Source organism: Gymnogyps californianus, chromosome 3, assembly GCF_018139145.2.
Source record: "Gymnogyps californianus isolate 813 chromosome 3, ASM1813914v2, whole genome shotgun sequence".
Classification (NCBI taxonomy): domain Eukaryota; kingdom Metazoa; phylum Chordata; class Aves; order Accipitriformes; family Cathartidae; genus Gymnogyps; species Gymnogyps californianus.
This window is the reverse complement of record NC_059473.1, coordinates 7,321,495-7,333,745: the sequence shown is the minus strand read 5'-3', so window position 1 is coordinate 7,333,745 and position 12,251 is coordinate 7,321,495. Positions and strand designations below refer to the sequence as shown.

At 43.4% G+C, this 12,251-nt stretch overlaps 1 long non-coding RNA gene across 1 annotated transcript in view; it reads right to left on the bottom strand.

Moving 5' to 3' along the window:
• Positions 1-1,726: 1,726 nt before the first annotated feature.
• LOC127015125 (uncharacterized) overlaps positions 1,727-12,251 on the bottom strand; it is a 30,654-nt gene continuing 20,129 nt past the window's right edge. The window contains exons 4-9 of the long non-coding RNA XR_007766276.1: positions 9,732-9,845; positions 8,428-8,588; positions 6,162-6,245; positions 3,948-4,042; positions 2,517-2,586; positions 1,727-1,959 (exon numbers count right to left, since the gene is read on the bottom strand). This is a non-coding gene — a long non-coding RNA (uncharacterized LOC127015125). The remainder of the gene's footprint in view (positions 1,960-2,516; positions 2,587-3,947; positions 4,043-6,161; positions 6,246-8,427; positions 8,589-9,731; positions 9,846-12,251) is intronic.

Below are 12,251 nucleotides of genomic sequence, written 5' to 3'. Positions count from 1 at the left end.
TAGTTGACCCTCGAGCTGGAAGACAGAAAACCAGAGAGGACCTCTCCTGCTCCCTACGGAGGAGGCTGCCAACCGCCAACCTTGATCTGTGCATTACATGCAATGTAAATGCACCTGTTCCTGCTAATCTTATGGTAAACTTGATCCCAAATTCTGCCTGTGCCTGCACAGCCTTTATATTCACTCCTGTCTCTCCTCTTCTCCCTGTCTCTAAGGATTGCCTGCCCTTGGCAGTCTCTTCCTCCTTTCACTACCTATCCAAAAACGTTCACATTCTTCCTCATAACTGTGCTGGCACAGTCTTCTCACCCATCATCTCCAGCTATCCAGTCATTACATGTCTTTCGAGAAATAAAATAAATAAAATTAAAGAAGTTAATAAAACTGATAGTCCTGAGAAAATATTTGGTTTGGATATTGCACAGAGAATTTAGGAAGCTGGGATCACCTAGTTTTATGAGCTGGGGAACTGTTTTACCTAGTACCTTTTGTGCAGAACTGATCAGAAAATGCTGGTCTGAACTCTGAACTAGTTATTCCAGAATTAGTGAGTACTGGCAGCTGTGTCTGAGATTTTGAAGAGGACAAAAGACACTTGTAAGTTGTGTCCAGCTTATTTAGTAAGGCAGCACTGGATTTAGGAATGAGTCCAGATTAATTTGTGTGTTATGCCATTTTACAGGACAGCAATGCCAGTGGCTGACTGCCACCTTCGAGGGACTGAGCCATGACTCCTGTAAAAGAGAGCAATGATGTTGCCGGTGGAGGTGAGAACAGCCATGCATCCATTTGCCAGTGGTTGGAGGACTGGCCACCTCTCATGCAGAGCGAAGACGAAGAGCCACAGTGGTTTAACATCGACTCTATTAAAGCACCTCATTCCTCTGGCAAATTGAGTTGACTTTCAGGACAATTAAACTATTTGTGCCTTCATCCAGTCTGTTCAGTACTGTTAAATTCCAACGCAAAATGAGTCTCATTTGAAACTGCAGCATTGGTAATAGATACCGCAGCTCCTTGTAATGAGATCCTCTCATCTCATTTGATGAGTTAACAGTGGAAAATCACAATAGTTAGCAATGCAGATAAAGCCTAACTACCGACATCTGAGCTAGCAGAAGGGGATGGGGCTTGCACATCAGAGTTGAAGTTTCAGGCTTCCTCAAAACTGAAGTCAACCCCTTCTTGCACAAGGACCAGCAGTCCCAAAATAGCGTCATGTTTGCCACCTCTCAGCCAGCAAAATCTCCCTTTGGACAACCACAAACCTCTGCAAGTGAGCGTGAATCCAAGCCCAAAGCTCTCACACAGCAGTTTGTAGAAGTAACCCTTCTGTTCATCCTCTGCTATGGCAAGGGCATGCTGCTTTGTTCTGAGGGGCAGTCCCTGTCTTGTGGCTTGACTCCAGTGAACTGCAACTTCACTTGCTCTGATCTAGCAACGTGCACACCAGCTCTTGGCTTTCAGGAAAGTCCAGCTCTGCTTCTCTCCCACAAAAAAATCCCCACATGGTCAGGACTTCCTCCAGATTAGTCTGAGAAAGCTGAACAACAGCCCCACCACATATAAGGGCCTCTACAAACATTTCTGCATGCCACTCCGAGTGCTACATGTGTTTCTTCCATCTTGCCTTTTCTCACTGAAATTCAAAAGAATGCATCTTTCTTAAAAAAAAAATAAAAATCAAACCAATCTCATACAGAGAAAGCTGACCAAAACTGGGCATGCCACTGCACATGCATTTTCCCCAGAGGCGACGATGCAAAAGCAAACAAAACATGGCAGATGTTAGTCGTGGTGTTTAATGTGCTGCTGGAAGGTGCTCAGATCCTATAGTGATGAGAGCTCAGTCTATAGTACAGAAGCCAAACACTTCAAGATGAGCTTTTCATGTTGCTCTGTTTTGAAATACTTCAAGGTGATGTGGCACAGAAATAATTTAGGCAAGAATAGATTTTCCTAAGCAAGAGAGAATGATAAAACATTACACTTCATGATATACAGCTGAAATTACACTACCTGAAAAGGCAACATCTCATCTGAAACACCGAGTAACAAAATCATTTGATTTTTCCATCAAAACGTGGAGATGATGAAGAATATTACAGCAAAATTTCTTCAGATTGAAATACAGGCTGTCCTACATATACAGAGCTTCGGAAATCACAAGTTGTCTTCAACTTTTCCAGTCATTTTGAATTAACTAAGTAACTACCTTGGCTTGTTTTTAAACTGCAGTGACAGACATGGTTAAATTCTCAGATGTATTAAAAAATATCCTAAGTGAATGAAAAGGAAAAAAAAAACAAACCAGCTCGGTTGCATTATATTATCATTTGACTTTAGGATGTTGGAGTTTGCTCTATCAGGATTTGACACCATCTACTTGACTAAGCAGTAGCTCAAACACAAAAAAAATGTAATAAAACCACCAAAAATGTCATGCCTGTGAGCTTCAAAGCAGCACAAGACTTGACTAATTTAACACCGTTTTTACTCTTAAAGGAACTGCTTACCCATGGATTCATCTTCTGTTCACCCAGGATCATCCTGTCACTATTGCTCAGAGCTGTAGTGCATTTCTCTCTGTGCAGTAAAAGAAAAAAAAAAATTACAGATACAATAAAAAATTTCATGGCCTCTGCTTAAGGCTTCAGAGCTACCTTGTGGTCTTTGTAGAAGGGCTCATTAAAAATGCATTATGCTAGTGAGAGCGCAATAGCCTGCCTGCGCAGAAAAGGTTTGCAAAGGTGTGGGGCAGTTAAATAAGAGAAAAATTCTCTCCTAGGGAGAACGGTCACAGAGACTGCTTTATATTTCTTGGCTCATGGCTTTGATTCAAGCACAACATCACAACCGATGTACGTCTGATTGCTCTTCCCAGCCGGGGCTGTTATGTCCCCAGGGAGAGCAATCGCACCCCGGGAGGTGGGCAGCGGTTGCCTGGGGTCTCTTGCGCAGTGCCCTGCTAGTAAATAAACAGACCAACAATCTCCCTGGCAAACGCGGAGCCGTATCGAACCTGTGATGGGAATATCCTGAAACTGCGCCAGGGACAGTGAGTGACACGACTGGAGTGGGTGTCCCCAGGGCTCACCGAGAGCTTTCTTGCAATAAGCCCCATCTTCTGTGAACTAATGGCATGAGCTGTGGGAAAAATTTTCCCTAAGGAGACGGGCCCACATCACCGTGAAATCCTGCTCCTGTTGTAGCAACATACCCCACACCGAACTGTAATTCCAGAATAGACACAATACAGTGCCACCAGATGCTGATGTTAAAGAAAACCAAACCAACAAAACCCCAAACAATGATAGGAAGTGTGCCTTCTCTCCAAGTCATATATTGCATAAGATATTTTGGAAATCAGCAAGCAGATGTGCAGTAGCATTCAGGTTCCTTCTTCATGTTGAATTTAGGATTACAGGGACCCAGGTATAATTTCATTAAAAAATTAAAGGGAGTGGAAATAAGCAGGCAAAATTAGCATGCCAAGTGAAAGCTGTATTTTTTCATGGGTGAATATTAATTCTACAGAAAAGAAGTAGAAGTACTCTTAATAAAACTGCTTTTCCTTTTAACCAAAGACATTATTAAAACAAAAAGCTCTTTGAAAAAAATCCTCACCGAATATACCTGACAAAATATCCGAGTCTTCCTTCTTTCCTTGCCTTTTTTTTTCTTTTTTCCCCCTTTAAGGGAATTCTTTCTTTTTCTATTCTTTTGTCATCACATCTGTGAGGATATTTGTGTTATTTCTTTCAATATATTTCAGGTAGCCTGGCAGCATGTGTATTGTAAATCAAATTAAGATCCAGGCAGGCGACATGAAGGGCTAAAAAGAAGTTACTGCAAATCAGGGAAGAAGAGGGAGAGAAGCTGGAGTCAGAGCTGGTGCCTGGGGGCAGCTCTGTGGGTGCAGGGTGGGGTCCTTGCTGGTCCCCTACCTTGCATGGGGTCAGGTTCGTCACCCCCTGCGTCACGAGCGGCTCTGTCCACCTGCCCCGTCACCCATCCAGAGCCTTCAGGCCCAGCTTGGCCACTAAAAGGGAAAATAAGGAATAAAAGCAGCAAAGCAGGGTGTGAGCAGTGCAATAGTGCAGAGGAAGGGGCTGCAGGAATCTCACCCCGTCGGCGATTCTTCTGAATGTCTGCGCCTTGCTCTGGGAAGGAAATTGCAGGTATTTCATGGGAAAACCACCTTTTGGAGGAAACGGCAGCACGTACCCCTATGCCAATTCAGTAGGAATAGCTCCTTAATGTAGGAGATGTTAAAATAAGCATTTTTGTATCTGTTTTCTCCTTTTGACGCCAAATATATTTTAAGTTATAAGAATAAACAACAAGGACAGGTATGTCTGCAGGCGTGTGAAAGCGTGCGCATCAGCTTCTCAGTCTGCAATGCCCAAACGTAGCCAACAGACTGAGCAGCTCAGCAGGCTGGAGAGGATTAACACATCAGGAGCAAAATGTAGCGAAACAGCATTTTTTTTTTTTTTTCCTCCTGTCCATGCTGCCTTCCTGAGTACCAGGAGAGGGGAACACGCTAAATAGACTGTATTGTACCAAGTGTCATATGGCATCATTAAATTTCAGATGTGCCAGCAGATAATTTAGATAAAGACCAACAGGCACAAGGACATACAGAAGCGTTATCAACTACAACTCCAAGGATGACAGGTTGTTACCACAATTTCCTAAGAGGCTGCAGCTGTGAACTCCCTTTTTCTTTTATTTTTTGCCCTCCCACTCAGCAACCCTGCAAAAATTGGAGTTTAAGTCTCTTTTAAGTTGATGTGCTACAAAGGAACCAAAAGAAAGCCTCAAGGGGAAGATACTGGCTTTAGCTATTTGATCCAGCTTTTTACATTGCTATTCTTTGCCCAATTCTGAGAAAAAGAAATCCCTTTATCCTCCGATTCCCTACCTAATCAAAACTAGGCTATTTTATCCAAATAGCCAAGCCACATTGCTTAATGCCTGCATTGATTTCAGCCCCCGGAGAGTCAGATCTGAAAGATTTTCCTTGAACAACTAGTCAGAAAGGAGAGTAATTTCTGCTGCTGCTGTTACGAAGCCCTACCTTTGTCACAAAATGTTACTCTTCCCATCAAGAAAACAAACAGCGCAGCAGCGTGAGGAAGGACCACGGGAACGCAGGCAACGATGGGTGCAGGCAGCAGCCCGGCTCTGCCCCGAGCACCGGCACAGCACCTTCCAGCACAGGGTAGGACCCAAAAAGGGGGCTGCGGCCCCAGCTCGGCTTTCAGTGGGGCTGTCCATTTTGCCTGCATGGGGAAAGCATCAGGGGATGATGGCCTGCGGCACAGCCTCTGAGTTGCTGCAGGAGCAGGGAAGCGCGGCTTTTATCAGGGCAGGTCTAATATTAGCTACAGCTTCCTCAGCAGGCAGATGCCTTCATTGCATTTCTCGTGAGCCCAAGGAGGGAGACAAGAAAAACTACAGCACCAGCGTGTCTGGTGTGATATACAGCACATCATACGCAAGTATGGGGCATTTTCAAACCCTCACCCCAGCTCTAGCAGGACTCCTCTGTCCTTGGGAAGCAGTGACTGCAGCCACCCCTGTGGAGCCAGGGGACCTGACCCCAACCCCAGCCCTAACCTTAAACCAGCCTGCCACCATGGACGGAGATATTGGGCGGTAGACAAGCAAGAGTTTTCCACAGCTCACACAAACAGAAAAATCTTAAAAGGTTTCAGGGTTCTACCACCTCCACAGGTATATATTGCCAAAGGTGGGGAGAAGGAGATGGAGGGTTATCAGGAGGCAAAATAGCATTCAAGATCTCTCTCAAGGAAAGCAGGTTTTACAAAATGCCGGAGGGAACTCCAGCACAAGCCAACAGCTACTTAGTATCTCAGTTTTCCTGGAGAGCAGGAGCATGGAAGTGTGGGGATCTCTCACTTCTTACAATTTCCCTTTAAAATATAACCTGTCAGACAGGCAGGAAAGACCAAACACTTTGCATCTCTTCCAGGGATCACCATTACACAGAGAAAACAATTATTGAATCAATGGATAAATCAAAAGCTAAAACTTGTTTTTCTTTTACAGGTGTCAACTCCAGAGCAGAAGATCACAGCTAGGGAAGATAATTTTGGAATACAAATGAACAGCACTTTCTGTAGATGTCCTACCCGTAATAAGCTGTGGAGAACACAATTCCTTTGGCTCCCGAAGTCATGCAGATGAAACTCAGTCATCTTTACACAGTTGGGTCCCTAGCAGCAGCAGAGAGAAAAAGAGTGGATTTCAAAATAGTTTCAACCACAAGATGAAGCTTCAATTCAGTCAGAAATTGACTTGGAGGATTCACTGTGCGAATGAAATACCGTGCCTGGGTTTTGTCCTGCTAAAGCCAACATACACTTCTAAGAGCAAGCCCTAACCCAGACCACTGGTCTCCATGAATTCCAGATTAAGGTCAGGCTGACACCTTATCCTGAGCCTTGCCTTCACTCTTACAACTCTCAATATCTGTAAAATGAAATGTGTCACTGCCAATCCCCCATACAGGGAAGAAGGCTCTCTACTAAGCAGGGCTTACCTGCTTCTACTTTCCCCTCAATCTCCACTTAAATCTTACCCTGACCTTTGCTTCAGTACATCAACGTTAACTGCAATGTGCTCACACTGGCAAGCTAACTCCTTCTGAACACTGCCTTACGCCAACTTATCTTTATGTGCTGATAACAAATGAAGCAGAAATAATAGATTTTTTTTCTTTTTTGCAGCAGAGCATCCCAGAAGACCTTGCGCAAGGTCCGTGGCCCATGCTGCCCAAGGAGATGGCGTTGCATTGCCATCCCCTGTTGCTGTTATTCATGCTTTAGTAAAGGCAGGCAGGACCCTGAGGTTTTCTCTAAACAGAGATGCAAAGATGAATTTACTGCTTCAAGAAACAGAACTGGTGGTGCAGAAAGCCACCAATTACTGGATTATGATTTGCTTTGGAGCTTTGCTGGCCAAGCCTTCCACGAAGGCACTGATACTTAGGCTTTTCTCTTTTGTTCTTTTGGGTGGGATTTTTTTGGTTGGTTGGGGTTTTTTTATTTGTTTGTTTATAAAAAGGTCATATGGTCCTGTCTCCTATTTTCTCATCTGAACGTTTATTTAAAGGAATCATCTCCTTTGTGCCCTTAGTTAACCCCAAAGGAATGAGAAGATTCTGATAATATTATGAAAAACTTTGTCCAGTCAAAACATTGACAATTGGTCAAATTTTAAGCAAAATGCATCAGGCCTGTTTTGACAGTCATTTTTATGAGCTGGGTTTGCTTCCAGTTTCAGCTGGTTATCAGTATTTCTGGGGCTCGATCCAGAGCTCTGAGCATCATGGTAGTTGTTACCGAGCCCAAGAGCTTTTGGATCTGGCATGCTTTGCCCCAAAAGACCGTTGCAAATCCATCCACACAGCCGCTAACCTGCCCCAGGTGCTGCAGCTGCATACAGCCTGGGAACAACTCAAAAGCTTGCCAGGAAAATAGATAAGCACCTTGAGGGGTACCTGCATAAATGATGGGGAAACCTCAGCTGATCTCAGAGGGAGCACGATCAGACCTGAGGATGGTTGCGTAAAGTGATATGTTGTTTCCTGCTCTCCTGCCTCTTCTTCATTTCTAGAACAGCCCTCCTCCCTTTATCATTTACAAGCTGGCTATTAAATTGCAAAGCTGGAAAAATATTCAATGTTCTCCACTTCCCTCACTGAAATTACACAGAAATGGCACAGCTGCCCGCTGCTGAAGCCTGCACAGCGGCTCCAGCCAGAAGAGTCAGACACCTGCGAGAGGAAGGTCTGTTTTCTCAGAGTGAGTAAATCACTCCAATATATTGTTGTTCAACAGCCAGGCTAACTCCGAGCCAGGACAATGCATTCGGGATCTGCTGGTGAAGGCAGAGGTTGCTCTCAGCCCATCCCTGTGCACTGACACATCAAGAAGCAGCAACCTATGGTGACTTTTGCAACAGCAGCAACATTTCTGTGAGAGACAAAAAAAGAAGTCAGCCAAAAGCTGAGGGATTCCTTGCCTTCCTCAAACACACTTAGCTTGAGAAGGAAACTAAGTCACTGGTTGCAAATTCTGCAGACAGCCCAGGCAAGCATCCAGCAGCCTTTTGGTCTGGATCACCGCAACCCCAGAGTGGCTTCCCTTAAGGGAAACATGGATCCACTCTCACGTTCGGTTGTTTTTGGGAGTGCTAACAATGTCTTTGTCAAACACTAGGCTAAAAATATCCTTCAACACCTGCACATGTATCCTTTCATTTCTCAAGAAAATCTTTAATTTTTTTTTTTTTTAAATGTATGCATAGACAAAAGAAAGCAAAAAACCCAGGGGAAACAAAAGCATTACTGAAGTTGATTACAAAGGAATCTTAGTTAATGAGCTTGTAGCATACCTTATTATCTGTTTGGCATCTTATTAGTACGTCAGATCCTTTTTGCTCTAAAACACCAACAATTTCCAAAGTTCTTTATGTACTGATGTGCATCTGCTGGAAGGTGCTTTGTGCCTGAGAAGCAGAGTCACCACTGGAGTTGCTATGGCAAACAAGCTTTTCTATCGGTCAGGAAAAGAAAGTGTTGTATAAATACTGAGTAATTACTCCGAGAAGTAACAATGCTACAGCAAGATCAAAACCTGAAGTAGCTTCACCCAGTGTAATGCAGCCAACCCCCCTTTCTACAGTTAATGGTGATCTGTGACTGCAGCATATTCAATTTTTTTTTTCCCCAGGAGCTACTCTTCTAGGCTAAAATGCAAACTGTGCTTTCACTCACATTGGTGTAAATACAAACTAATTTGAGTCACTTCAGTGATATTATCCTGATTGCCTTAATCGGGACTATAACCATTCTTTTCACTGCATGCCACCCCACCACAGCTGCATGCTCACACAACTTTCCTGGAGGTTACCAGACCCAAACACGTGCCTTACACTTTTTTAAAGGTGTTTGACCAAATACTCTTTTTACCCCACTGCAATAAAGCCACTCCAGAGTTTTCAAGACACCCAACTTTCCAGCCAACCACTTAGATGACCTTTCTGAAATTTTTATTCGAATAGGTGGCTCATAACAGCATGGCATGTATGAGACTATTGAGTAGAATCAGTTTTCTGCTCTGTATTTGGGAGGGTTTTCCTTCATCACACCCTGTCTGAACTGAGTAACTGTATGTCGTGCAACTACTCTGCCCGTGGGTTCACAGGGCAGAGTCAAATCGGAGTGTGCTGCATTTCTCAACAAAAATGACTAAATGACAGCTGTTCAAACAGAACGGCAAGTGGTGAAATCCTCATCCACTGGAGTATTTCTGACAGGTCCCTGTGGGCTGTATATTGGCCCCATGTTGCTCAGTATCTCTGTCTATGATGTAGGGGGAAAAAAAGAACACATCAAAATAAATACTAGTGACGTGTCACACATGATGTATGACACACATATACACAGCAACACAGAAATTAGTAGGACAATAAACAACAAAGCCCAGTCAAGTAAATCCAGTGAAAGGCAGCTGCTAGTGGAGACACATTTTAAGTTGCCACGTTGAATTCATAGTTAAAGGGAGCTACTCTGGATTTCCAGCCAGGTAGCTGCAAAGAGACCCTCCCGCTTCTCCCGTCTGCTGGTTCTTCTCATCAAACAGGGGCTGCTGAAAAGGTCAAGAGACTCAGCTCTCCAGCGATGGTGCTGTGCTTACCTTTTATCCCATGGCCTGGAGGCACCAAAAGCAAGCGCGAACTTCAGAGCATCCAGCTGGGAGAAGGGGATCAAGCGAGGAGACCAGTGGGTGGTAGATAAAAGAGAAGAAAGCCTGGGAAGAGAGGGGAGAGTTTTCATAGCTCTATCAGAAAGTCAGAGGAGTATCTAAAGACACCAAAGCAAACGGTGTTACCAGATTAGGGGTTTGTTTATTAGTATTCATGAACAAAACAAAGCAGAATTTTGTCCATCATACTTTTAAATTAAAACTTTCTCTATTGTTGAGAAAACATGTGCAATTAATTTCTTTAGCCCATTCCTGTCTGTCAGAAGTCCCTTTTGATTGATGTGCCTGTTTAAAGTCTGCATCCAACCATTACCGTACACAGCTTATTCCGTGAAATCTTCCATATAAATCTCCCAGTCTGCTGCGGACTATCCAACATGCAAAAACAAACTCTCTCCACCTTCATGAACTGACAGGCACACCCTCAGTAAAGTTACTTAAAAAGTTAATTTTTGTCTTCCTACTGGCTGTGGTTTCTCACTATAGAATAAATGATGCCTCAGCTTCTTAAAAAAACAGATGTATTTCTGACATTGTTGCCATAAACTTTAACTATTAAAGTAGGAAAGAATTTAATAAATCAAAGTTTCACAGTCTTGTTACCTCATTACAGTTGTGCCTCAGCACCATACAGTCACTAAAGTATTTCTCATCGCTACATAATTTTCAGGCTACTTCTCCCAATTTCATAGATGACAAAACATAAAACTGAATAGCTTACGTAGCTGCGTAAATCGCTGTACACCTAATGTCCCACAAAAAGTCTGCCACTGAATCAGAAATCAAATACCATCCCTGCCAAGTCCCAATTTCTCCCAGCCTGGTGGGGAAACACTTCCAGAGGGAGGGCAGGGGTTGCAGCCGATGCACCTCAATTTCACTGCTTTTGGGTAAGCAGAGGATGTCGATAGACAGCAGCTGCTGGTGAGGCCATGTACATTCAACAGTGCCCAACAACAATATGAAAGCAGAATAGTGAAAAGAGTGTCAGCCATGTACTTTCTTTTTTTTTTAAATATATATATATACACACACATGCAGGCTTTTTATTTATCTAGATATTCATATTTAATATGAAGCCACAATAATGGGTCTCACGGTTTCCACATCTTCATGTGTCACTTTCTGTGGGTAGCTTCTCTATAAATGGAAAAGATGTAATTTATAATCAAGCTTGTACAATCGCCACCAGGGTTAAAACCAGATAAAGAATTTCCCTACATTCTTGGTCTTCATCTAGCAGATGTAATTCAAAAGCCTGCTCACAGGGATCAGGTATGTCCATCTGTCTGCTCACAGATATTTATACTCTTTCTCTTGCAACTTTTTTTCTGAGCACACCAAACAGCTACAAATCAATGGTCCATTTATGACCCATTTCTTGAGTCAAAAATGCAAAGTTCAGACCTTTCATAATTCAGAAAGAGCAAGCGTGCACGTGAGCAAGACAGAATGTACACGTGTCTGAAGAGAATATACAATAACACACAGACTTGCAGAACCAGAGAGGGAACGTGACTATAACCTGCAACCATATTTGCTAGAAACAACTTCCACTTTTATTCATCCAACTGCTTGATGCCCTTCTGTTTGCGTTTGCATAGATGTTTGTTCAGGGAAACGTGCTGCTTTACAGAAGAAGGAACACAGCTGTAAGCACCCAGGATTCCCTGAATGGTGTGTCCACAGCTGACAAGAGGTAGGCAGACCATCCAAGTTCTGGAAACTCTTACAGTGTGGCTTACAGAGATGTCTTCTTGTGTGACACAAGAGGGGGCTGAGCTCTCGCTCCCAAACTGGCCTTGGGTTCACCTCCTTGCCTGGAGTATTACAGAGAGCACCGTGCCCTTGAGTCCTCTGCACTGTGCAGCACAAGACCCCTTTTGGGCTTACCAAAGGCCAATATCAACAAAATTTAGTCTGGCCAAATTAAGATTTCTTTGTTTTCTCATTCTCCAGGCACGGTTTGAGCTTTCCACTCCATTTTCCAGGTACGTTCCTCTCCAGCTCTTTGAGCTTTGCAGCTACAAGGACAAAACTTCCGAAACACTTCCCTGCATGTCTTTCCACTAGTCTTAAATGCTAATGTATTATACAACCCCGCCATGTGCTGAGGGACCCTTTACATTATTTAAAGGCCGTCAGTCAGGTGTGAACCTTTCCATTGATTTACCATTCACTTCTCATCCTCTCCTGGATGCATTAGGCAGCTGCAATCCACGAGTGGTATTGAAGAATAACAATTCCATTTGTTTGAATCTGACTTAGCACTGCTCACCTTTGCAGCCCATATAATTCTCCTTACTGTGGTTTGTGTGACATTAATGACAAAATAAATAATTCAGCATGGTTTTCACCCAAATGTAGCCCTGTCAGAGACTAATATACAATCTTTACTAGCTTATTTAACGAAACAAGCCACTGAATTGTACTTTTAAAGGTTGAAACTCT